Source organism: Hypanus sabinus, chromosome 2, assembly GCF_030144855.1.
Source record: "Hypanus sabinus isolate sHypSab1 chromosome 2, sHypSab1.hap1, whole genome shotgun sequence".
Lineage (NCBI taxonomy): Eukaryota > Metazoa > Chordata > Chondrichthyes > Myliobatiformes > Dasyatidae > Hypanus > Hypanus sabinus.
Window position 1 is genome coordinate 199,083,730 of NC_082707.1, and position 27,982 is coordinate 199,111,711.

Here is a 27,982-nt window from a genome sequence, read left to right on the forward strand (position 1 = left end):
TCATCCCAAAGTCACTACACAATAGCATAAAACAAATAGGCTACACAGCAATATATATGTAAATCTCCAGAAAGCCACATACTAAACATCACGAGAATAGTCCAAAAATTCCTAGCAATTCAGAAATTGCTTGGCAATGCTGATACCTCAGGCTTAACCAGCTTGTGCTGAGAAAAAAATTATATAGTGACAGTAAATAAATAATATTGAGAACATGGGTTCTAGAGTCCCTGAAAGTGAGTCCAAAGGTTGTGCAACCAGTTCAGTGTTGAGGTGAGTGAAGTTATTCACATTGGTTCAAGAATCTGATGGTTGAATGTTTTATAAATGATGCACACTGCAAAGTGTCATTGGCAGTATCTACAAAGACTGTAATCTCTGACCTCCACCAAAGAGAAGAATAAAGGTAGCAAGGGCAAGGGAACTTCAGAACCTGCACATCCATCAACCACAACCAAACATTTACCAGTTCTCAAGTTTTCTTATGCCACGATAAGGCCACTCTCAGGGTGGAGGAGAATCTCTTTATATTCCATGTGGGTAGCCTTCAACATGATGGCATGTATATTGATTTCTCCTTCAGGTAAAAAAAAAAATTCTTCCCACCCCCTCCCCTTTTCATCTATTCCTCACTTCCAACCTGCCTATCACCTCCCCCTGGGTCCCCTTCTCCTATGGTCCACTTTCCTCTCCTATCAGATTCCTTCCCTGAATACGTACACAAAGCTGGAAGAACTCAGCAGGTCAGGCAACATCCATGAGAAAAGAGTAGCCAACGGTTTGGGCCAAGACCCTTCATCAGGAATCCTTCCTTCCACTCCAACCCTTTATTCCACCTGGCTTCACCTATCACCTTATAGCTATCCTCCTTCTCCTCCCCCAACCTTTTTAACCTGATGTTTTCTCCTTCCTTTCCTGTCCTGAAGAAGATCTCAGCCTGACCCCTCTGATATCTATTCATTTCCATAGATGATACCTGACCTGGTGAAGTCCTCCAGCATTTTGTGTGTGTTGCTTAAGTTTTCTTTTTCTCTCAGTACTAGTGATTGTTCTTTTGACCTGAATTACTAACAGTTCCTCTTTCCACAGATGCTGTCTGCCCTGCTCAGTACCTCCAGCATTGTCTGTTTCCATTTCATTCTGACCCTGTCCTGATCGGAGGTAGAGAGGGTCAGCAACTTTAAATTCCTGGTGTTACTATTTCAGAGGATCTGTCTTGGGCTCAGCATGTAAAGGCTATTACAAAGAAAGCATGGCCGTGTCTTTAATTCTTTAAGAGTATGTGGAGATTTGGCATGACATCAAAAACTTTGGCAAACTTCTATAGATGCGTAGTGGAGAGTGTATTGCCTACCTGCATCATGGCTTAGTATAGAAACTCCAGTGCCCTTGAATGGAAAATCCAACAAAAGTTAATGGATTTGGCTCAGTACATCATGGTAAAGCCCTCCCAGCCATTGAGCACGTCTACATGAAACACTGTTGTAGGAAAGCTGCATCCATAATCAGATATCCTCACCACCCAGGCCACTCTCTTTTCTCACTGCTACCATCAGGTAGAAGATACTAGAGCCCCAAGATTCACACCAACAGGTTCAAGAACAGTTACTACACCTCAACCTTCAGGCTCTTGAACGAAAGGGACTAACTACATTCATTTGCCCATACATTGAGATGTTATCACAACCAATAATCTCACTTTATTTTGTTATTTCATGTTCTCGTTATTTTTTGCTATTTATTTAAAATTTCATTTGCACAATTTGTTGTCATCTGCACTCTACTTGACCTTTCATCGATCCTGTTATAATTACAATTCCAGTGATTTGCTGAGTGTGCCTACAGGAAAATGAATCTCAGGGTTGTATGTGGTAGCATATGTGTACTCTGATAATAAAATTTACTTTGAACTTTGATTCATTAAACTTCCTTCATTGTCACAGGATGAAGATCCCTTAACTAATCAGACAATGAGAGTTCTTTTACCAAATGGACCACATTATTTAAAAGACATCATCACTTTCCTATGAGCAGTTAGAGACAATTGTTTTATGACGGCCTTGAAAGTGATACCTGCATTACAAAAAAGAATAAAAAAATCATATGAATCAATACTACTGCCTACAAAATGAAGCAAGATCCTGGTAGAGTTAGCCACATTAAATCGTAGCACTAAATAATATACTGAGAGAGGGTTATGGACAGTGAATTACCAGCTACAGCTGAAATTGTAACATCACTGGTATATTGTGGTTGATAAGCACTTGTGCTAAGAAGATGTTATCTTGATACTTCTAACCCATATCTTGCAACATTTGTGGATTAAAGGGCCAGTGACACCTGCAGAGACATCATCTGCATTAAAAATGTAATCATGCAAATTAATACAATAAAGGAACTCTTAGATAGGCAGGCGGGTGACAGAAAAATGGAGGGCTATGTTGCGGGGAAGAGTTAGATTGATTTTAGAGCAGGTTAAAAGGTCAGCACAACATTATGGGCTGAGTCTCTGTACTGTGCCATAGTCATAGAAAATTACAGCACAGGATCAGGACCTTTGGCCCATCTAGTCCGTGTTGTGCCATTATAACTGCTTACCCCCATTGACCTTCACTAGGACCGTAGCCCTCCATATCCCTACCATCCATGTACCTATCCAAACTTTTCTTAAGCATTGAAATTGAGTTTATTTGCACCACCTGCACTGGTAGCTCATTCCACTCTCACAAACTTCAAAGTGAAGAGGCTTTCCATCATGTTCCCCTTTAACATTTCAACTTTCATCCTTAACCCATGACCTCTAGTTGTAGTCCCATTCAACCTCATCTATACCCTTCATAATTTTGTGTATGTCCATCAAATTTCCTCTCAGTCTTCCTGCTGAAGGGTCTCAGCCCAAAACATCGACTGTACCCTTTTCCATAGCTGCTGTCTGGCCTGCTGAATTTCTACAGCATTTTGTGTGTGTTGCTAACCTATTCAATCTTGCCTTATGACTCAGCATCCTTGTAAATTTTCTCTGAGTTCTTTCAACCTTATTTACACCTTTCCTGTGGGGGGGGGGGGGGGGGTGGATGACCAAAACTGAACACGGTACTGCAAATTAGGCCTCACCAATGTCTTATACAACTTCAACATAACATCCTATCTCATATACTAAATACTTTGATTTAAGAAGGCCAGTGGGCAAAGCTTTCTTTACAGCCCTATGGACCTGTTTTCCCAGACCCCTTTGCTGTGCCACACTCCTTCATGCCTTATCATTCACTGTGTAAGACCTACTTTGGTTGATCCTACCATCTCACCTCACACTCGACTGCATTAAATTCCACCTGCACTTTTTCTGCCCATTTTTCCAGCTGGTCCATGCAAGCCATGATAGTTTTCCTCACTGTCCACTACACCCCCAATCTTGTTTCTATGCTCTATATAATAGAAGCTGATCGTACATTGATCATGCCCCTTCTCCTAAAGCTAGCATTCAAACTTAGATTTTTCTTGAAAAACACCAAAGTTGCATGTAGCTTCATTTTGGTTGCACTGCAGATAAAACACATACCGGTAGTGCAAAACAAATGCCCTCTGATCACCAGATATACAGGCGTTTGAGGGGGCTTTTTAAGAGTTGGCGTTTACAGGAACTCAGACAGTTCCAAAAGTTCCCCAGCACCGTATGGCACACATGTTTTCAATGCTGAAGTTTCTTGAGTTAACCCTTCCATACATGAGAATGTCTTTGGCGAAGAAATCTTACCGTTGCTGTTTATTAATAACATAGGAATTGCTCTGTCAACCTCTAGAAGCAAAGCAAGTGCTTGTTGTTTCTAAACAATGGTTTTAAAAGTTAAACTGAAAAACGAGACTAATATCTGGCTCTTTGCCCGGGTTATTATTTTCCATCTTTGACAGCTCTACTCACTTTGTTCCACAAAGATACAGATGTAGGCCCCTGTGTCTGTTAGTCACCATATCCAAGATGAACAGGCAAACCTGAAGACATTTACATCACATTTACAGAGATAGTTTCCCTTACTCAGCAGAAAATGTAGCAATTCCTTTGTTGTGTATTTAATATTTAGTAATGTTTGCTTAATCAACCTATAGATACATATATATATAAAAAGAGAGGTTGATGAAGCATTTTTGTTCATTTAAATAATTCATTATGGGTTATATGCATAAATAAATGAATTGCATTCATCACCACAATACCACATGATACGTTTGCACTTCACTTAAAGTATACATGAAGTTAAACCTGCATTTCAGACTGCCATGTCTTAATTTGAAATAGTTTAATGATTTCAAGATACAAAACATAACATCCTTCTACTACCTTTTACTAAACATTGAGGATTAGTGCTTCCATTTTGAATAGGGGTAGCAGGGGGATTTGCCTGTCATTGGTCACCTCTGTCCATTCATATGTTTTCTTCATAGTGGAGCACACCAACAGATGGACCATGTGACAGCGGAGATCAAAGAAAATCGGCTGAATTATGGAAGCATAAAAATCCTTATCACTTATAGAGGCAATAAATTATATTTTCAATGTAGCCTCAGGAATGAAGCCAAGAAATAGAAAAATAGAAAGGCTTCATATACAAAAGCCTTAGGCACGCATGCACGCACGCGCACACACACACACACACACACGCACACACACACACACACACACACACACACACACACACACACACACACACACACACACACACACACACACACACACACACACTCACACAGATATAAATCTGTTGGGAGCAAAGAACATTGTGAATGGTGAGTTTGGAGAGCCACAGGAGGGGTATAGGACAGGTGGTAGATAAGGAGTGCCAGGGATGTGGAGGGAGGTGGGTGGGTTGTAGACATACGCAGCCCTGAGACACTAGGCAAGGTCATTTGGTTCCAATCAATTGGTTTATTGATCATTACAGAATGTCTCTTTGATGCTTCCCACTACCTCCCATCTCCCTTCCCCTTTTCCCAACCATGATTCCCTTCTCCCTGCCCCCTTCCCACTCTCAATCCACAATAGAGACCCATATCAGAATCAGGTTTATCATCACTCACGTCATGAAATTTGTTTTCTTTTGTAGCAGCAGTACAGTGCAATACATAAATACTGTATATGACATAATTTAGGACTTCAGGATAATCTAACGTATTTTAACCCTATGCAGAAATTTTCAAGTATTGTAACTATTGTTGGAAATGTGAGATGCATTCCACACACGTGATGCTCCCAAAACTGCTCTAGAATAAATAGTAGATGATGTGGGGGGAAATCGACAGCCGATGTTTCCAGTCGAGACCCTTCATCCTGTTGCTCGAGATTCCAACGTGCAGTTGCTTATGTTAGCAGATAATCTATGCTCATTGGAGGATGAAAATTATACAATGGATAACTCACTAGTTCTAAAATGTTGTGGTACAGAATTTTTATATATTAAACTAGCACAGAAAACGGGCTCATCTGAAAGGCACCATGTCCAGCATCTTAGCTCTTTGGCAATTATAGCTTTCTGCTCAATCTTCCAGTGCAGGGATCAAATCCCTATTTCTAACTTAGCAGCAAGAACACTAACCCCACCATCTCAGAGACTAAGTGGAAAAAGATATTTTTAATATCATATTAAATTGTTCAAAATTAAACCTTCTATTTGTTAATGACAATTATGCCGTTATTTTGCCTTTTACCTTCTCACCACATATCAAAGTTTCCTTTGTTCATCTCTGAGTTATTGTCATCACTGATAATTCATTCCTTATGTTCCGTGTTGTATGACAAGGGTGAACATGGTCTCCATGGCCACAATTGTTCTTGTCGATTTTTTCTACAGAAATGGCTTGCTATTGCTTCCTTCTGGGCAGTATCTTTACAAGATGGGTGACCCCAGCCATTATAAATACTCTTCAAAGATTGTCCGCCTGGTGTCAGTGGTCGCATAACCAGGACTTGTGATATGCACTGTTCGCTCATACAACCACCCACCACCTGCTCCCATGGTTTCACATGACCCTGATCAGGGCCTAACCAGGTGTTACACCTTACCCAAGGGTGACCTGCAGTCTAGTAGAGGGAAGAAGCACCTTACACCACCTTTCGTAGAGAGGTATCTCCACCCCACCACCTTATCATTAACAATGCTGGTATTTATTGTCTATTCCTAATTATCTATTACCCTGAAGGCAATCAAAAGTGAGCTACATTGCTGGTTTTGAGGATCATATGGAGACCAGGCCAGGTTTGATTCTCTTAAGGACATTAATGAATATTACATACTGTGTAAAAGTCTTAAGTCATGATTTTTTTTTGTGGCAGCAATCCGTCAGATTATTACAGTACAATGCAAAAGTTTTAGACATCCTAGTTATATATATGTGCCTAAGACTTTTGGACAGTACAGTATGTTAAACAACAATCCACTATTTTCAAAGTATGTGACTAACTTTTACTTTAATTGGGGTGGCATGGTCGCATTGCAGTTAGTGTAACACTATTACAGAGCCAGATCCCGGGTTCAATCGCCATCAATGTCCAAAGACGTACCAGTGAAGTAGATTAATTGGTCTTGTAAACTGTTTTGGCGAGTGTTATATAGGTGGGTTGCTGCACAGCATGGCTTGGTGGGCCAGAAGGCCCTGTTCCGTGCTGCGTCTCTAAATAAAATAAATACCATATTTTAGATTTTATTTAATTACTTGAAATTAAATTCCAGGACTGCTTTGGTGGGATTTGAAGTCATGTCTGTGGATCAACTGCAAACATCTAGGCAAAAAAAAAACAAATCTTATTAATATTGTGATTTTTTAAGAGATTTGTTTGTACTTAACTAGACTTCCCAGGAGATCAAGAGCTGTAAATTCAGTTGTAAGTGGATTTGGAACTCTCCAGCCATGAGGGAACACTGTGTAGAGGTGACCTTACCAACTGCTTGGCCAGTCAGATTCAAAGAATTTTCCTTGACTCTAAACCACTTAAGGAACAGTTTCACCAGAGTTCTGTTCTCAGAGAGTCTGTGCTTGAGCAACTTCAGATGGTTAAGCCCAATTAACTGAGAACAATCTGTACAATAGTTTAACACCAGGGTCTAGAAAATTTTCATTTAACAAATGTATTTGCTGAAGTTATAAATATACACTCAAAGGTTCAAAATGCTTCGTTGAAGCAGTTCAGATGAATCTGTTGAAAAAATATTATAGTGTTACAAATTCAAGATTCAAGATTGCTTAATGACATTTCCAGTACACAAGAATAAAGGAGAATTAAGTAAATATTACTCTGGATCTTAAAGAGCCCAAAAAACACGGTAAGTAAAGAACAAAATAATTAAAAAACACACACAATAAATATAAATACCTAAGTGTATAGTACTTACGTACAGTAGATAGATTGATTGTGTGTCCATAAAGTAAGGCTTGGTACAGGAGGGTCTGTACATAAGGTGACTGAGGAAATGATCAAGTATGGTGCTGGGATGGGTTTGTGGTTTTAAGGTATTTAGAACATAGAACACAGAATTGTACAGCACATTACAGGCCCTTCAGCCCACAATGTTGTACCAACTCTCAAACCCTGCTTCCCATATAACCACCCACCTTAAATTCCTCCATATACCTGTCTAGTAGTCTCTTAAACTTCTCTAGTGTATCTGCCTCCACCACTGACTCAGGCAGTGCATTCCACGCACCAATCACTCTCTGAGTGAAAAACCTTCCTCTAATATCCCCCTTGTACTTCCCTGCCCTTACCTTAAAGCAATGTCCTCTTGTATTGAGCAGTGGTGCCCTGGGGAAGAGGCGCTGGCTGTCCACTCTGTCTATTTCTCTTAATATCTTGTACACCGCTATCATGTCTCCTCTCATCCTCCTTCTCTCCAAAGAGTAAAGCCCTAGCTCCCTTAATCTCTGATCATCATCCATACTCTCTAAACCAGGCAGTATCCTAATAAATCTCCCATTTGTCTACTTTACTGCTAGGGCAAAGTAACTGTTGTTTAAGTCTGGTGGTTTTTGTGTGGATGCTATGCAGTCTTTTCCCTAATGGGAGTGGGTCAAACAGTCCAGCAGGGTGGGTGGGATCCTTTATGGTGTTACTGGCTCTTTTCTCTGCACCCTTCTGTATCTATGTCTTTGATGCTGGGTAAGCCAGTGCTGGTGATGTGTTGGACACCGTTGAATGACATTTTGATTCTCTATAGGAACAAAATCCTTATATTGCATAAGCAACTTTGTTTGCATATCTGTGCAGTTAAAAATCATTCTAAATCACCAGGTCACGGCTTCATAATGGCCATGCGGATATAGTCTGTGCAATGTTTTTAGTACATGTGGGGGCAGGGGTGTTATATTGGGTCAGGTGTTAACACCTGATATAAGTGGTCAAAAACTGAAATTTAGTTTCTCTAAATATATGGACGTTAAAAAATACTTGTGGCAAGATCTGAGCAGAAAGATCATTCATAAATGGACAAATGTATTCCTTAATAATAATGATTAATAAGGGTCTCTCCCATCCATCCAACAATCTCTTTGACTTCCTACCTACCATCAGCCAGGATTGAGAAAAGGATGGGAAACAGCTTCCTCTCTCAGGCTGTAAGACTACTGAACTCCTGACACCATCCAGGCTTCATCACGTATGAAACGCCAGTGGAGTATACCGTTTACTTTTTGATTTGTGTCGTAAATGTAGTTTATTATTTGTTCATTTATTTGCAGTTATACCCAAGTTACATGTACTGTGTTGTGCAATTTGCTCTGGAGGAACATTGTTTTATTTGGTGGTAGCAGGTATACCGTTCAATAACAATAAACTTGAGCATGAACTTGAATTTGCCTACCAATACAACCGATCGACTGATGGGCGCAATAGCCACTGCTCTACATACCAACCTTATACATATGGAGAAGAAGGATGCTTATGTGAGATATGCTGTTTATAGACACTAGAATACTACAGCACAGTACAGGCCCTTCAGCCCTCGATGTTATGCCAACCCATATATTCCTTTAAAAAAAGTACAAACCCACACTACCTCGTAACCCTTTCATTCATGTGCCTGTCCAAGAGGCCCTTAAATATTCCTAATGTTTTAGCCTCCACCACCATTCCAGGTCATTCCAGGCACTCACAACCCTCTGTCTAAAAAACTTACCCCTGATGTCTCCCCTAAACTTCCCTCCCTTAACTTTGTACATATGCCCTCTGGTGTTTGCTATTCGTGCCCTGGGAAACAGATACTGACTATCCACCCTATCTATGCCTCTCATAATCTTGTAGACTCTATCAAGTCCCCTCTTATTCTTCTACGCTCCAAAGAGATAAGTACCAGCTCTGCTAACATTGCCTTATAAGACTTGTTTTCCAATCCAGGAAACATCCTGGTAAATCTCCTCTGCACCCTCTCCATAGCTTCCACATCCTTCCTATAATGAGATGACCAGAACTGAACACAATACTCTAAGTGCGGGCTCACCAGAGATTTGTAGAGTTGCAACATGACCTCTCTCCTCTTGAACTCAATCCCCCTATTAATGAAGACTAGCATCCCATAGGCCTTCTTAACTACCCTATCAACCTGCGCAGCAACCTTAAGGGATGTATGGATTTAAACCCCAAGGTCCCTCTGTTCATCCACACTCTTAAATAACCAACCATTAACCCTGTACTCAGCCTTCTGATTTGTCCTTCCAAAGTACATCACCTCACACTGGTCCGGATTGAACTCCATCTGCCACTTTTCTGCCCAACTCTGTAGCCTGTCTATATCCTCTTGTAACCTTCAACAACCTACAGTTCCATTCACAACTCCTCCAATCTTGGTATCATCCACAAACTTACTCACCCATCCTTCCGCCTCTTCATCCAGGTCATTTATAAAAATCACAAAGAGCAGGGGTCCCAGGATAGATCCTTGCGGCACTTCACTAGTCATTGACCTCCAGGCAGAATACTTTCCTCTGCTTTCTACCTGTAAGCCAATTTTTTATCCAAACAGCCTTGGACTACCGTTTAGCATTCAAAACCATAGCTCCATCCAGGTACGACAAGAAGCTCAGAGACCTCAGCCCTGACCCTGCCTTGTGCAACTGGATCCTGGACTTCCTGTCAGATCACTAGCAGCTTGTAAGTGTGGGCTCCCTCACCTCCAACCCTCTGATTCTCAGTACAGGAGCCCCTCAGGACTGTGTACAGAGTCCCCTCCTTTACTCCCTGTATACCCATGACTGTATCGCTACCCACAGTTCCAATCTGCTAATTAAATTTGCCGACAACTCTACTTTGATTGGCCTTATCTCAAACAATAATGAGGTGGCCTACAGGGAAAAAGTCATCTCTCTGACTCAGTGGTGTCAAAAAAACAACTTCTCCATCAATGCACAAAAACAAAGGAACTGGTTGTGGATTACAGGAGGAATAGAAATTGACGTCAATGGATCTGGGGTTGAGAGGGTAAACAGCTTTAAGTTCCTTGGCATCCACATCACCGAGGACCTCACGTAGTCTGTACACACCAGCTGTGTGGTGAAAAAGGCACAACAGCGGCTCTTTCACCTCAGACAGTTGAGGAAGTTTGGTATGGGCCCCCAAAACCTAAGAACTTTCAACAGGTGCACAATTGAGAGCATCCTGACTGGCTGCATCACTGCCTGGTATGGGAACTGCACCTCCCTTAACCACAGGACTCAGCAGAGAGTGGCACGGACAGCCCAGTGCATCTGTAGTTGTGAACTTCCCATGATTCAGGACATTTACAAGGACAGGTGTGTATAAAGGGTTCATAGGATCGTTGGGAACCCAAGTCACCCCAACCACAATCCATTCCAGCTGCTACCATACGGGAAGCAGTACCAGAGCATAAAAGCCAGGACCAACAGGCTCCAGGACAGCTTCTTCCACCAGGCCATCAGACTGATGAACTCACGCTGTTTTGAATGTACTCTATATTACATTGACTGTTCTATTTATTATAAATTACTATGATTGCACATTTAGATGGAGATGTAATGTTAAGACTTTCACTCCTCATGTATGTGAAGGATGTAAGAAATAAAATCAATTCAATTCAAACAGGAATCAAAAGAAGAGCAGATATGGTTATACAAGGGGGAAGCTAGTAGAATTGCTGCCTCACAGTTGGGTTCATACCAGACCTCAGGAGCTGTGTAAAGTTTGTATGTTCTCCCTTTGGCCACACACTCCATTTTCCTCCCACATCCTAAAGACCTGCCAGTTGGTACATTAATTCACCACAGTAAATTGCCACAAGAATAGATGGGTGGTAGAATCTGAAGTGGGAAGAACAAAATTGGATTAGAGAGGGGTTGGTGTGAGTGAATGTTTGATGGTCGGTACAGACTTGGTGAGCCCGTTTCTGCATTGTGTGACTATGACTCCTTGACTTGGATGATTTTCTATCCCTGAAAATCCAGTTTGGCTGCTAGTGAATTTGCTTTTTTGGAGAGACAGGGTAGATATCGGCCCTTCTGGCACTTTGAGCTATGCCACCCAAACAACCCCAAGCAAATGGGACATGGGACAATTTACAATGACCAAATAACCTACTCAGGACATCTTTGGTCTGTTGGAGGAAAACCCAAGCTTTCCACAGGAAGGATTTAATAGACAATAGACAATAGGTGCAGAAGTAGACCATTCGGCCCCTCGAGTCTGCACCGGAAAAGACAGCACCGGAAAGGAATTCTGATGCCCTGAGCTGCAACAGTTGTATTAACTGCTGCTCTACCATGGCACCGCAGTTTGAATGCTAATGGAGTTATATTACAGGGATTAGGAGAATATCAATCCAGACTTTAAAAAATAAATAAAAATCAGACATGAGATGAGACAAGTAATGGCCTACATTATCCCTGTTTGAAATGAGTAAGATTAACATTTGGTATAAGTATTTCTATGTTATTATTGTGGATACCAAAAGTTATGGGAAGACAACGAGACCATAAAACATCAAAGTAAATTTATTAAACAAGTACATATATGTCACCATATTTTATCCCAGCATATATTCTAATGGGAATTTGCTTTGCTGATGGAAATAATGCTAGAAATCTGAAATTAAACAAAAAGTGCCTAGCTACTCAAAAATGTAAGCAGAAACTGTGGTGACAGAAATAGAATTATAAGTTCATGTTGATTACTTCCAGTATTTCTTGCTTTATTCTACCAAGTACCTCTTCAGTTTTAGATACTTTTCATTGCAATGGTGCATTCACCTAATTTGATTGCTTTTAACCTAATTTGATCCCCAGCCTCTGGAATGTTTGAGGTTGATCAACATCTGCCTCAGCAAGTTCATTTGGAGGCAATTGAGTCCAAAGTGTCTTCTGAAGAGCAGAACGTGTAGTTGTTTTGGGTCATACTAGTCAGGAAACAGTTAAAAGATATGGCTTGGTTCTCACAGATAGAAGAAAAGGGCATGATAATTGTTCCCATAATTAGCTCAGTTTAACAGATTAGCATTTTCAAAGGTGGAAATGGGGATTGGTAGAGAATGCAAAACTGAGCACTTAACTGGAAACGACCCTTATTATTACACACTTAACAGAACAGGTGTCCACAGAAATGAGCAGAGGAGATTTTAGTTGTGAGAGACTTAAAAAGGCTACACTCTTGACAGTTGGTACAGCAAAACTGGCCGGTTCAAAATTTGATATTACCCTTTTAAGAGAAGTTTTGACGTATGGTTCTACTGAAGGACATGTGGGTCTCTCAAGTCTTAAAAAAATGTCTGGTGAGTGTCACTGTGTAAAACTAGTGCCCTCTTTTGTCAGTACTTGAGTCTACACAATGTTCATTTTTGAGATAAGCACAACAAGTCAACCAGCATCTGAAGGGAGAAGAGGAGAAAGGGAGAAAATGTTTCAGGTTGGTGAAGCTGTTTCAGCTGAAGGAAATAAAGTGGTGCCTTCAACAGTAGGAAGGTGAGAGTGAGAGAGTAACTTGTTATTTCTTGTATATGTATTGGTGAGGGAAGAGGATGTGAAGGTAGCAGAGTGGTTCTGTGGAGGTAACTATTCCTTTAGAGTCTAGGGGAGTGGGAAAGATGGTTTTGCTGGCACCTGTGTTGATGGAATTCACCAAGAATGACCTATTAAATCTAGCTAAAAAGAAAACATTGTTCATCCTTTTACTTCCTCTCTGCCTGCCATCCAGTGTCCCGAGCTCTCTTGTTACATTCCACATTATGTAACTTGTTCTGTTGTCAGTTTTTGCATCTTATAGTGTTTTTTTCCCTCAATGTTTTTTTCTTTCAGTTCTGGAGGCTAAATGCAGATTAGGTGGTAGTGTTTTTATTTTTTTGCTTATTTATAGATATGGGTCAAGCACACCTTATCTGCAAGTCTCCCAAAATGCAAAATTGTATTGAGTACTGACGTGATGCCACACAATGGAAAATTCCACACAGTGCTGGGAAGGTTCCCGGGAGATGTGCAGGTTTCTGAGTAGCATCTTAACGTAGCCTGAGCGGTCCCCAGTTGGGGCCAGCGGTCATCACCAGGCACCGTTAGTACAAAAATTCAGAGTCAGAAATGATGGTGGTGCCCAGCAACCACTAGATGTCCACCTGTGTGGCTGTGATAGCAATGGCATACCTTGCTGATGGTTCAGTGTACACATTCTTGTTTCATGCACAGTTATTTAAAAATTGTACAAGACTACCTTCAGGGTAGATGTACTGTTTCGACTTGGGTCCCATCTGCAAGCTATCTCATTATAGAGATGCAAATATTCCAAAAGACATCCAGCCCATGCATGTCAGACAAGGAGTGCCCAGCCTATACAGTACTTTCCAGCTGCACTATCCATCAACTCACCTGTTTAATCTTATCTTAATTGTGAACCCTGGGACAATTTACAATGATCAATTAACCTATAAACCGGTATGTGTTTGGAATGTGGGAGGAAATCTGAGCACTTGCGAGGAGGGTGTACAAACTTCTTCCAGAGGATGCCAGAATTGAACTCAGAACTCTGATGCCTCAAGCTGTAATAGAACATAGAACAGTACAGCACATTACAGGCCTTTTGGCCCACAATGTTGTGCTGACCCTGAAACCCTGCCTCCCATATATCCCCCCACCTTAAAGTCCTCCATATACCTGTCTAGTAGTCTCTTAAACTTCACTAGTGTATCTGCCTCTACCACTGACTCAGGCAGTGCATTCCACACATCAACCACTGAGTGAAAAAACCTTCCTCTAACATCCCCCTTTAACTTCCCTCCCCTTGCCTTAAAGCCATGTCCTCTTGTACTGAGCAGTGGTGCCCTGGGGAAGAGATGCTATCCACTACCTATTAAAATCTTGTACACCTCTCATCATGTCTCCTCTCATCCTCCTCTCCAAAGAGTAAAGCCCTAGCTCCCTTAATCTCTGATCATAATCCATACTCTAAACCTGGCAGCATTCTGGTAAATCTCCTCTGTACCCTTTCCAATGCTTCCACATCCTTCCTATAGTGAGGTGACCAGAACTGGACACAGTACTCCAAGTGTGGCCTAACTAGAGTTTTATAGAGCTGCATCATTACATCACGATTCTCAAACTCTATCCCTCGACTTATGAAAGCTAGCACCCCATAAGCTTTCTTAACTACCCTATCTACCTGTGAGGCAACTTTCAGGGATCTGTGGACATGTACCTCCAGATCCCTCTGCTCCTCCACACTACACAGCATCCTGCTATTTACTTTGTACTCTGCCTTGGAGTTTGTCCTTCCAAAGTGTAGCACCTCACACTTCCCAGCGTTGCTTTACCTATTTATTGAGATACAACATGGAACAGGCACTTTAAGTCATGCCAACCAGCAACACCTGATTTAACCCTAGCCTAATTATGAGACAATTTACAATGACCAATTAACCTAACAGCTGATAAGTCTTTGGACTGTGGAAGGAAACAGGAAGATCTAAAGGAAACTCACACAGTCATGGGGAGAGCATATAAATGTCTTACAGGCAGCGGTGAGAATTGAACCCTTGTTGCTGGAACTGTAAAGCACTACGCTGCCATTCTGACCTCTTTGCTCTCCACCTCAAATATTGTTCCAAAAAAGTTAAATGTAAACTTAAAAACTAAATTAACTGCACCTCTTCTTTCAATTAGGCCCTTTTCGAGCCCTGGTGACTCAATAAGCAATTTCACAAACCTGAGATTATAACTGTCACTTCCATTTTGTTTTCAGATAACGAGTACTGGTTACAATTCCATCACAGTCTCCTTGTTTCTCTTCACATGTCATCAGCTCATACAATCATTGCTTTCACCATTTAACCACTTCTGTCCTAAAATACTCAAGCCTTGTTCTTATGTTATTAACTCCCCTCTCTTTCTTTAGACTTGGCACTTCAAAATGATTAAATCTACAATCTCTGATTAAAAGGACATCAGCTGTGATGTCTTTACACAAAAAAACACTATAACCTCAGTGCACCGAGTATTTGAAGAATTTTATGTTATTTTGGTTGTCCAGAATTCACAGGATTTTGTTTCTTATTTTGATGTGTTCTCGAGGGCTGATTCATGACGGAACGATAAGCTAGTCAGTACGAGGTGGAGAATGGTTGTCGATCAATAGAATCCACTGTAGCGATCCTTTATGCCTTGCTGGACAGACACAGCAGGAATGCTGCCTAGTCATTTAAGCAAAGGCAACCCTTCCTCTCTGAGGCAGCGCTGCAATTGCAGTTGGCTTAACATCTTGTGGAGGTGCACTTGAAGTTTGTGCACGCACGAAGCAGCTGCTGCTTTTAAGCAGCAATATTGCTTGTTCATGCTGTTCGATATTTTTAGTGGCGAGTTTCACTGTCATTATCCTTTTTGAAAACCTTGCCAATGAAGAATGACTGTAGCTTTGTTTTCCCTCTATATAGTTGTTCTCCTTGTCTGTCAAGATCCTACTGCTTATTAGAGAGTCTTGCTATTGGAACTTCAATCCAGGAGCAAAATGGTCTGGATGCTGGAAGTCAAAAATACAAACAGCTCACTGGAAATACTGAACACGTGTAGACAGCCTCTGTGGGGAGAAGAAACAAACTTAATTCTTTATATTGAAGCTTTAAATCTGCTCTTCTCACAGATGGTGCCTAACAACTATTGATGTTTCTGTTGAGACTACAACTTCAAATCTGACTTAATTGGAAGGAAAACGCTGTGGATACCAGACAACTGGGGGGGAAAAAATAGAACTGGTCAGCAAGATCTGTGGGAGGAGAAAGTGGGTTTAATACTAACATGAGAAAATCTGCAGATACTGCAAATCCAAAGCAACATGCGCAAAACATGCCGGAGGAACTCAGCAGGTCGGGCACCATCTACAGAAACAATTAAACAGTTAGCATTTTGGTTCAAGACCTGCTTCAGGATGTTCAGCCCATTTAGTCCATGCCAAACCAGTTAAACTGCCAACTCCCATCGATCTGCACCGGGACCATAGCTCTCCATATCCCTACCATCCATGTACCTATCCAAGCTTCCACACTCTTATGACCTCTGAGTGAAGAAGTTTCTCTTTGTGTTCCCCTTAAACTTTTCACCTTTCACTCTCTACCCATGACCTCTGATTTAGCCCCACCCAACCTCAGTGGAAAAAGCCTGCTTGCATTTACTCCATCAATACCCCTCATAATTTTGTACACTCCTATCAAATCTCTCAATCTTCTGCATTCGAAGGAATAAAGTTCTAACCTATTCAATCTTTCCTTATAACTCAGATCCCCCAGTCCTGGCAACATCCTGGTAAATTTTCTCTGTAATCTTTCTCCTTTATTGTGGATCAGCACAGTAGTGCAATGGTTAGTGCAGCATGAACTGCCAGAGTTCAGTTTCAAACAACACACACAAAATGCTGTTGGAACGCAGCAGGCCAGGCAGCATCTATAGGGAGAAGCACTGTTGACGTTTCGGGCCGAAACGTCAGGACTAACTGAAATAAAAGACAATAAGAGATTTGAAAGTAGGAGGGGGAGGGGGAAATCCAAAATTATAGGAGAGGACCGGAGGGGGTGGGGTGAAGCTGAGAGCTGGAAATGTGATTGGCAAAAGGGATACAGAGCTGGAGAAGGGAAAGGATCATGGGATGGGAGGCCTAGGGAGAAAGAGAGGGGGAGTGGGGGGAAGCACCAGAGGGAGATGGAGAACAGGGAGTGTGATGGGCAGACAGAGAGAAAAAGGAGGGGGGAGAAAACTAAATATATCAGGGATGGGGTAAGAAGGGGAGGAGGGAGATTAACGGAAGTTAGAGAAGTCAATGTTCATGCCATCAGGTTGGAGGCTGCCCAGCCGGTGTATAAGGTGTTGTTCCTCCTACCTGAGTGTGGCTTCATCTTGACAGTAGAGGAGGCCATGGATAGACGTATCAGAGTGGGACATGGAATTAAAATGTGTGGACACTGGGAGATCCTGCTTTCTCTGGCAGACAGAGCATAGGTGTTCACCTCACTGCCGTCTTCAGGAAGTTTGTACCATCTCCCCCTGGTCACGTTGGTTTCCTCTGGGTGCTCCAGCTGCCTTCCGCATTCCAAAAGACCTCCATACAAAGACATAGTACTATAATTGTAATTGGGGAGCACTGGCTTCTTGAGCCGGAAGAGCTTGTTACTGTGCTGTATCTCTAAATGAAATTTAAAAGAATAAATTATTTTCTGCCTCCCTTGCCTATTAACTCACTCACTCTTGTGTGAGGCTCAGTAATTACCCAAGGTATTCCTCAAATAATTTAGTCAGTGAACAAAAAATATTAATAGTGTCTGCAGAGCTCAGAAATGAATGTGTATTAAACTTTGAATGAAAATCACAAATAAATGATATCTTCAACTTTGGCTTTTTCCATAATACATCCCCAACTTCCAAAATCTTTCACTTCCACCTTTTGTAAAAAAAAACTCCTTCCACTTAATTTGGAGCAAAATGCCAATGTTTTTGATTTCCTGATTTGTGTGAGAAATAAGATTGTGAATCAGTTTCCAGATTTTGTACTAGAATTAAGATTTTCTTAATATATTTAGAAATATGGGGAAATTGTAGCTCAGAGAAAGCCATTCTCCTACCTTGATTGTGCATGTTAATAAAGAGTTACTTATTTTAACATCTCAGCATTTTATCTCTGCTTCTTCCAGTCTGCTTTCAGACTCTTGAATTTCTACTTCTCTCTTCCAGCAGTTGAGTTCTCGATCGCTAGCACCTTGAAGATGAGAAGACTGTTTCATTTCCTCTTAACTTAGCAATCACTTTAAATGTCGGCCTGCTGGTTTTAGACCGCACATCAAAGGGAAAAAGATTCTTATTGTTTCAATCAAAGCCTCTCATAATTTTATACATCTTGCTTGTTCCTCTCTGCCTCTCCATTCCAAACCAGACAAACTCGTCTGATATGGCCTTGGAGCAGAGTTTTTTGTTTTACATGCAACGTCCTTGGTGATCTCCTTTGCACTCTCTCCGGTGAGCCACACCTTTCCAAAACATGGAGATCAGAAGAGCCTGGTGTGCTCAAACTCTTCTGGCATAATATTCATGCTTCTCATTCAGCTCCAATATGTTGGCGTGTGGTAGAATCTAGGGTGAGTTAAGGAGAATGAGGGGAGATAAATTGATATTAGTGTAGGATTGGTGTCAGTGGGTATTTCATTTTTCTTTGCGGGCTCAGTAGGCCAAAGGACCCATTTCCATGCCTAAGAACGCTGTCAATGACTATTGTCTAGCAGTACTTAGATTTACAGTGACAAAGTTTTTTGACAGGTTGGCAATGAAGTATATCAATTCCTGCCAGAGACATGACTTGGATCCATTAAAGGATGCTTGATAGCTGTAGAGCTTGAATGCCATCACCGCTTGTAAAGTGAAATCACGTCACATACATTGGCGACAACAGGGCTTTACTTCCAAGTGAGCTCAATGCCTTCCTTGCATGCTTTGTTTGTCAAAAGTGTCAGGAACCATCATGAACTCCCACAGCTCCCAATGATCCTGTGAGTTCAGTCTCTGAGGCCAATGTGACACCATACTTCAAGAGGGTGAATCTGCTGAGAGCTTCAAGCCCAGATGGGGCACTTGACTGAGTATTGAAGACCTGTGCTGATGAACCAGTGGAAGTATTCCCTGAGATCTTTAACCGTGGCATTCTGAGGTACCAAACTGCTTTAAGCAGGCCTCAATTACTGGTGCCTGAGAAGAATGTGGTAACCATGCTCTATGACTATCATCCAGTAGCACTTACATCCACAGTGATGAAGTATTTTGAGATGTTAGTGAAGAAGCATATCAACTCCTGCCTGAGAAGTGACTTGGATCTGTTCCAATTTGCGTATTGGTACAACAGGTCTAGTGCAGATACTATTTCATTAGCTCTTCACTCAACTATGGAATACCTGAACAGCAAAGATACCTACATCAGAGTGCTATTTGTTGTCTACAGCTTGGCATTCAGTACTATCATCCCCTCAACTAATCAACAAGCTTCAAGACCTTGGCCTAAATACCTGTTTGTGCAATTGGATCCTCAATCTCTTCACTTGCGAACCCAAGTTAGTTTGGATTGGCAACAACATCCTTGCCACAATCCCCATCATCACAGGTGCACACAAGGTTGTGTGCTTAGGTCCTTGCTCTAATCTCCTTATAAGTATGATTGTGAGGCTATGCACAGCTTCAATGCCAATTTAAGTCTACTGACAACACCATTGTCACTGGTCAGATCAAAGGGGGTGATGAAACAGCATATAAGGTGGAGACTGAAAATCTGGTTAAGTGGTGCCATAAACAAATAACTTCGTAGTCAATGTCAGCAAGACCAAGGAGATGGTTATCGACTTTAGGAGGAGGAAACTGGAAGACCGTGAGCCAGTCTTCATCAAGGGATCAGAGGTGGGAGAGGGTCAGCAACTTTAAATTCCTCTGTCTTATCCTGTCAGAGGGCATGTCCCGGACCCAGCAAATAAATGCAATCATGAAGAAAATACAACATTTCAGAGTTTGCGAAGATTCGGCATGACATCCACTACTTTGAGTAACTTTTATAGAGGCGTATATTGACTGAGTGCATCACAGCTGGATATGGAAACACCAATTTCCTTGAATGGAAAATCCAATAAAATAAGTGGATATGGACCAGTCCATCATGGTTAAATCCCTCCCCACCAATGAGCACATCTACATGGAGAGTTGTTGCAGGAAAGCAGTATCCATCATCGGAGACTCCCATCAGCCAGGCCGTGAATTCTTCTTGCCATCAGGAAGAACATACAGGAGCCTTAGGACTCGCAGACCAGGTTCAGAAACAATTATTATCCCTCAGCAATCAGGCTCCTGAACCAGAGATAATAACATCACTTGTCTTCACTTACCCCATCACTGAACTGTTCCCATAACCTATGGACTCGTCTTTAAAGACTCTTCATCTCATGCTCTTGTTGCTTATTGTTTACTTGTCTTTGTATATTTGCAATTTGTTGTCTTTTGCACACTGATTGTCTGCCCTGATGGTGTGCTTATTCCTCGATTTTGTGATTTTGTTCTGGTTATTAGATTTTTGAGTATCCCTGCAAGAAAATGAATCTCAGGGGCTGTATATGGTAAGGCACATATACTTCAGTACTAAATTTACTTTGAACTTCATGCTGAGTTGACTGACATACTCAAAAAGGAAGAACTCAGAAGGATATTGAGTAGAGTCTCTGTGATCTTGCACACTTTCTCAAGAAAAAACAAGAGTGAAGAGGAGCCTATGTTGCAGAACAAAGAGAACTCTTCCGCATTAGATGTGATCTATTCTCTGTAATTTGATGTTAGGGGAATAATCGTAGAACAAAAAAGTGAGGAAAAAGTATCTGGAGAGATTTACCAGCTTAGGTCACTGACCTTTCATCTATGTTCTTACTTCCTGTTTCAATGAATGAAAGAAATGAGAATTGAATTATTGACCAGGTTATTGACTTTTATTTTCAATAGGGATCTGTAGACCTACTTTCTGAGATCCAACTATCTTTCCACCATCACAATAGCACCCCATTTGTTGTTTAGCCCATTGTGTTTCGCAGTTTTCCATGTTGCACTTGGTTAAAAGTTATGTTAACATTGGTAGATTACATCAAACATACTCTCCTCATTGACTGTCTTTACTACCTCAAATAAATTGAATCATCAGTCAACCATGATCCTCTTTTAAAAATTCTGCGCTCACTGTCGTTGATTAATTTGTGCCCTTCTAAATGAAGGCCTGTATTGTTCATCAGAGTTATATCCAATTATTTGCTTGGTTACACTAGTGTTAAACTAGCTGCTCTAAAATTACTTTATTTATTTCTTCCTCTCTTTATCAGCAATGGTGGAAGGCTTATACTCCAATTCTGTCATGATCCTTGTACACAAGAATTAATTTCTTTAAATAGTTATAAAGTTAGTGGGCCAGAAATGATGATGACTGTTCTCTATCTGAGACACCTTTATTCCTTTGCATAAATGCTCCCTGACCTGCTAAGGTCCTCTAAAATTTTATTTATGCTAATTTATTTAATACCTTGTGTGACCTAATGGTTGAACTACTTCCAAATGGACTAACCTCTTCCCATGTTTATTCCTTCTCATATTTCATAATCTTTCCTTAACTAAAGTTTTTGCACAGCCTCTCTATTTTATGAAGACATGAGTACATCTTCCTGCTCACATGGTTTACCATTTAGATCCCTAATTAGTAAAACTCCAATAATGCAGCATTTACTTGTTTTTGATCTTGATGGATCAGTATTTGATTCACTGTGTTTTGAGTTTTACTAACTTGGGATCTAAGTGAGAAACTACATGAGGAAAAAGGAATGCTGGGGTCCTGATTGCAAGAAGGGTGTGCAGCCAGAATCAGGATTGGACAATGGGCTGAAGCCAGGACACCAACAGTCAGGAACATGTGTTTTCTTGAAATCAGAGCTAAGATCAATAGTACTTGTGTATACATCCTACTCTCTTTAAACTTGTGGTGTATATATACAAGCACTCTGGACTTCTTTAAACTTGCAGAGACATTTACTTGTACAACCGGGGCATCACGGTAGTGCAGTGGTTAGCGTGATGCTACTAGCAGAGTTTGGGGTGTCAGCGTTCAGAGTTCAACCCTGGCATCACCTGCAGGGAGTTTGTTTGTTCTCTTAATGGAATGTGTGGGTTTTCTCTGGGTCCTCTGGTTTCTTGCCACAGTCCAAAGATTAGTAGGTTAATTGGTTGTTGCAAATTGTCCCATGGTTAGGATTGGATAAAATCACGAGCAAATCAGCAGATGCTGGAAATCATGCTACTGTTAAATCAGTGTTGTTGGAGGTTACTGGCTGGTGCAGCTCGAAGGTCCAGAAGGACCTATTCCACGCTGTATCTCTAGATAAATAGTGTGTGTGACATGTAAAAGAAGTGGAGTAAAAATGTTTGGGTATTAGTGAAAACAGTATTTGGAATTTGTTTATTTTACATGTACCAAGGTTTCAACATTTTTTGTCATTAATTTTTTGGGGTCTTTCTTCTGTTTCATGGATGTCTGCAAAGAGTAAGAATTTCATGTTGTACATTGTATATACTCTCTGATCATAAATGAACAGTAAAAATCTTGACTTGCATGAAAAACGATGAACAAATCAGTTACAGTACGGTACAGTAAAAAATCTGACATTACCAAGGGAATAAGGTTATTGCAATGTTACTGTTGACCATACCCTTTGCTATCATTTTACCCTTTTTGTGCTTGCTAACACATCAATAGATATCCTTTGATTTTTGTATGTTAACATTTTTTTCATCCATTCTTTGTTGCACTAATAACTTTTTAAATTTCACTCCTTTACACTTCTTATGGGCCTTATGAAGTATTAAATTCTCACTGTCTGGCATTAGCTTTTTTATTTATCTCCCTTTATCATGCCCTCTCTGTCAACCAGGGCATGTGGATTTGGCAAATATAAAGTTTCTCAGGTTCAGCATGAGCACCATCAATGTTCAAAGTAAATTTATTATCAAAGTACATATGTCACCACACACATCTTTAAGATTTATTTTCTTGCAGTCATCCACAGTAACTGCAAAGAAACAACAAAAGAAAGCCAGGGAAAATAATAATAAATAAGTAATAAGTGTTGAGATTGAGTTGTAGAGTCCTTGAAAATAAGTCCATAAGTTGTGAGAACAGTTAAGTGTTGCAGTGAGTGAAGTTATCTCCTTTTGTTCAAGAGCCTGATAGTTGAGGGGTAACAACTGTTCCTGAGCTGGGAGCTGTGGGTCCTGAGGCTCCTGTACCACCTTCCAGGAGGTAGCAGTGAAAAGAGAGCATGACCCTTGGACCTCTTTCTTGAAAAACACCCATTGGCCAGATGATGATTTACTTTCAAGTTCATCACCTCAAGTCAATTTGTTCTTCCACGTAACGTCAGTGTTTCCTCAATTTTCTTTTTTAGCACCTTGCACTTTTCCATAACAATGATGAGTCAAATGGAGTTAAGATGATTAGCGGAAAAATGCTTTCTTGCTGATGTTCCATTCACCCAAAATGAAAACAGAAAATGATTGGAAACACAGCAGGTCAGACAGCATGTTTTGGAAAATCAATTACCTTTAATCAGTCTTGAGAAAACACACCTGAGCAGTATCATTCTTTGAAATTAAGTTGTTATTGTTCTTCCTTCCCACTCCTGCTTCAAAGACTGGAGAAGAAGGAATCTGATAGGACAAGAGAGTGGACCATAGTAAAAAGGGAAGGTGGAAGGGTCCCGTGGGAAGTAATAGGCAGGTGAGAAGAGGTAAAAGATCAGAATGGGGGAAAGGGAGGAAATTTGTTAACTGGAATGAGAAATCGATATTCATGCCATCAGGTTGGAGGCTACCCAGATGGAATATGAGGTGTTGCTCTGCCACACTGAGGGACTACCTCAGTCCTGATGAAGAGTATTTTCCTGGAATGTCAACTGTTTACTCTTTACCATGGATGCTGAGTTCCTCCAGTGATTTGTGTGTATTGCGTAGGAATTCCTTGCTCTCTTCTATACTTTTATAAGTATATATGTAAAAGATATATTTAGTTGTTATACTGACTGCATCCCAGTTCATATTAAAACAAGTTACACTCAATGGCAACTTACTAGGGACTCCTGCATACCTTATTAATGCAAATCTCTAATCAGCCAATTATGTGACATGAAAACATGCCTATACAGTCAGTTATCATTCAGACCAAACACCAGAATGGGAAAGAAATGTGATCTAGTTAATGTTGTCCATGGATTGATTGTTGGTGCCAGATGGGGTGATTTGAGTATTTCAGAAACTGCTAACCTCTTAGGATTTTCATCCACAATGGTCTCCAGAGTTTACAAAGAATGGTGTATAAAACAAAACAAAAAACATCTGTTCAGTGGTTGAAAATGCCTTCTTAATGAAAGAACTCAAAGGAGAATGGCCAAGCTGGTTCAAGCTTACAGGAAGGCACCAATAATTCAAGTAACCACGTGTAACAATGTAGTGTGCAGAAGCTCATGTTTGAATGCATAACATGTTGAAATTGATGGGATTCAGCAACAGAACACCATGAACATACTGAGTGTAAGTTTCCAGCCATTGCCATCATTTTGCTTTTGACCAGAGATTTGTTCTTTCCTCTCCTTCAGACTATTCACAGTCTATGGTACATTCCGAGTAGCTTGATTACTGTTTTTCATTCTTTGATTCAAACATAAAGCCTCACTCGAGGATCCTTACACCTGAAGCTCACTGTTCCTTCTCAGAACTGTGATTGTTTCTTTCAGCAAGAATTCAGCCCACCTGCATTATTATTGCCCTATTTTATTTCATCTGAAACCTTTTAAGGTGATTGTAGGAAAACGTAGGAGCAATGTCATTTCTAAGAATGCATTCCAGGCACAGTGGTGGGTGCCTGGAACGCATTCATTAGGAGTTTGAGGAGAATTGGTATGTCACCAATGACTGGCAAATTTCTGCAGATGTACTGTGGAGACCATTTTGACTGGTTGCATCACAAGCTGCACAGGAATGGCAAAAGTTTCAAACTCAGACAACTCTATTGTGGGTACTAACTTCCCCAGCAATGAGGACATCTTCAAAAGCGATGCCTCAAAAAAGCGGCATCCATCATTAAGGACCCCCATAACCAAGGACATGCTCTCTTCCCTTTCCCATTCCCTTCCCAAGGAGGTATGAGGACACACTCAACATTTTAGCAACCGCTTCATCCCTTCTACCTTCTGATTTCTTAATGGATCATGAACACATGTACACTCCCTCATTTATTTTCACTCTTTTCTCTCTCCTTTTCCATTATTTATTTAATGTCCTGATTGTTAGTCTAATACCTAACTCATTTAATATTGTCAGATGGGCTGATCCTTTGCTTACCAATGCCATGGCTACTGATGTGGACCGGGTACTCTGACAGTTTATCCCTCCCTCTCAGAATCTTCTACCTCTGCTGATTTACATGTGCAACCATGGCACCAAACTGTCAAAGTACCACGTTGACTTAAATCTTCAACTACAGAAATGCCTGTCTGCTCCCCTAACTCTAATATCCCATTTAGCTATTGCTTTTTTGGCCTGTCTCATCTTTATCCATGGTGGCATATCTGGGCGCACTCCAAAAAGAAATCCTCTCACCAGTCAGTACTTTGAACCAAGGACTGGGTGGTAAAACCTGCAGAGAGATGCAAACTCTTCCTGCTCAATTATGTGCACTAGCCTCCCCAGCATCAAAGGCATCTTCAAACGACCATGCCTCAGAAAGATAGTGTCCATCATTAAAGGCCCCTGCCACCCATAAAATGCCCTCTTCCTGCTTCATCTATTTTTGTGTGACTCTCACTCAGTCCCTACCCCTAACACAAAGAATAGATCTGACAGGCATGCTAATTTCTCCATCTTTCTTTCTACAGTGTAATTATGCAGGCAGTCAGAAAATTATCCCTGTTGTTTTTCTTGATCTCATTACTCAACCCAGCCACTTTACTCTGGCCCATACCTTCATTAACCTGGTTTAACACTACTTGCCTTTATTAACACAAAGTGAGCCGGAACACACAATCAGTGATGTAAATTGGGATAATTGGGTGTTTCAGGTCTTTCAACACCAGACTCCCTCACCCGGTCAATTCATCCGGGGTTGATCAGGCTCTGGACCAAGATAATGAAAAGTGCAAAATGCTGGCAGAACTCAGCAGGCCAGACAGCATCTATGGGAGGAGGTAGTGACGATGTTTCAGGCCGAAACCCTTCATCAGGAGTGAAGTAACATGGGATGGTTGAGGGGGGATAAGAAGTGGGAGTAGGGATGAAGTAGAGAGCTGGGAAGTGATAGGCTGAAGGGAAATGGGCTGGGGGAAGGTGGAGAATTGTGGGAAATAAAAGAGAAAGAAAGGCCTCTGCCGCATCTGCTCTCAGGATGAGGCCTTTCATTCTAGGACAAAGGAGATGTCTTCCTTTTTTAAAGAAAGGGGCTTCCCTTCATCCACTATCAACTCTGCCCTCCATCGCATCTCCCATATTTCAGGCACCTCTGCCCTCACCCCATACCCCCAAAAGCCCCCTGGTCCTCACCTATCACCCTACCAGCCTACAGATCCAACGTATAATCCTCCGTAACTTCCGACACCTCTTACGGGATCCCACCACCAGACACATCTTCACATCTTCCCCTCCCCCTCCCCCCACTCTCAGCTTTCCGCAGGGATCACTCCCTACGCAACTCCTTTGTCCATTCATACCCCCATTCCTCCCCACCGATCTCCCTCCAGGCAATTATCCCTGCAAATGGAAGAAGTGCTACACCTGCCCCCACACTTCTTCCCTCACCACCATCCTAGGCCCCAGACAGTCCTTTTAGGTGAGGCACCACTTCACCTGCGAGTCAACTGGGGTGATATACTGTATCCGGTGCTCCCGATGTGGCCATTTATACATTGGGGAGACTCGCTGCAGACTGGGAGACCATTTCGCCGAACACCGGCACTCAGTCCTCCAGCAGTGGCGGGATCTCCCTGTGGCTACACACTTCAATTCCACAGACCACTCCCACTCCAATATGTCTGCCCATGGCCTCCTCTACCGTCAAGATGAGGCCACACGCAGGTCGATGGAGCAATACCTTATCTCCCGCCTAGGTAGCCTCCTACCTGCCGGCATGAACATTCAATTCACAGACCTTCGTTGATACCCCTGCCCCGCCCCCCCCACTTACCCCATCCCTATCTATAATTTTAGTCTGGTTCTCTTTCTCGCTCTTTGTCCCCCCTCACTATAATCTCCACCCAGCCCTACTTTTCTTTCTCTTTTATTTCCCATAATTCTCCATCTTCCCCCTAGCCCATTTCCCTCAAGCCAAATGCTTCCCAGTTCTTTACTTCATCCCTCCCCCACCCCTACTTCTTATCCCCCCTTGACCATCCCATGTTACTTCACTCCTAATGAAGGGTTTCGTCCCGAAACGTCGTCACTACCTCCTCCCATAGATGCTGTCTGGCCTGCTGAGTTCTGCCAGCATTTTGTGTTTTTATTTATTTCCAGCATCTGCAGATTCACTCATGTTGATAATGAAAGCGCCACTTTTGGTTGTAATTATGAGGGTAGTGGGAAAATTATCCCTCTTGTATTTCTTGATCTTGTAACTGGAGGTTCTACACTATCTTGAAGTCCTCAGTACTTGCACCTGGCCATATATTTTATTCCCCAGATCACAAGAGAATAGAATTTCTTTCTTTCTACCACATATAAACTGCAGAATGTCAATAATTACAGTCCCTGAAAATTAATCATTATTTCATGACAGTTTCCAGTTCTGGTTTCCAATTTACTGACGATCTGCACTTTGAACTTTGGCCCATTACATTGTTCAAGCTGAAGAACCAAGGGCCAGATTTGTGTAGAAAGTGATAGGAACTTGTAGAGGACAGCAGGGTCACCCAAGTGACTCAAGCTATGTATCCTA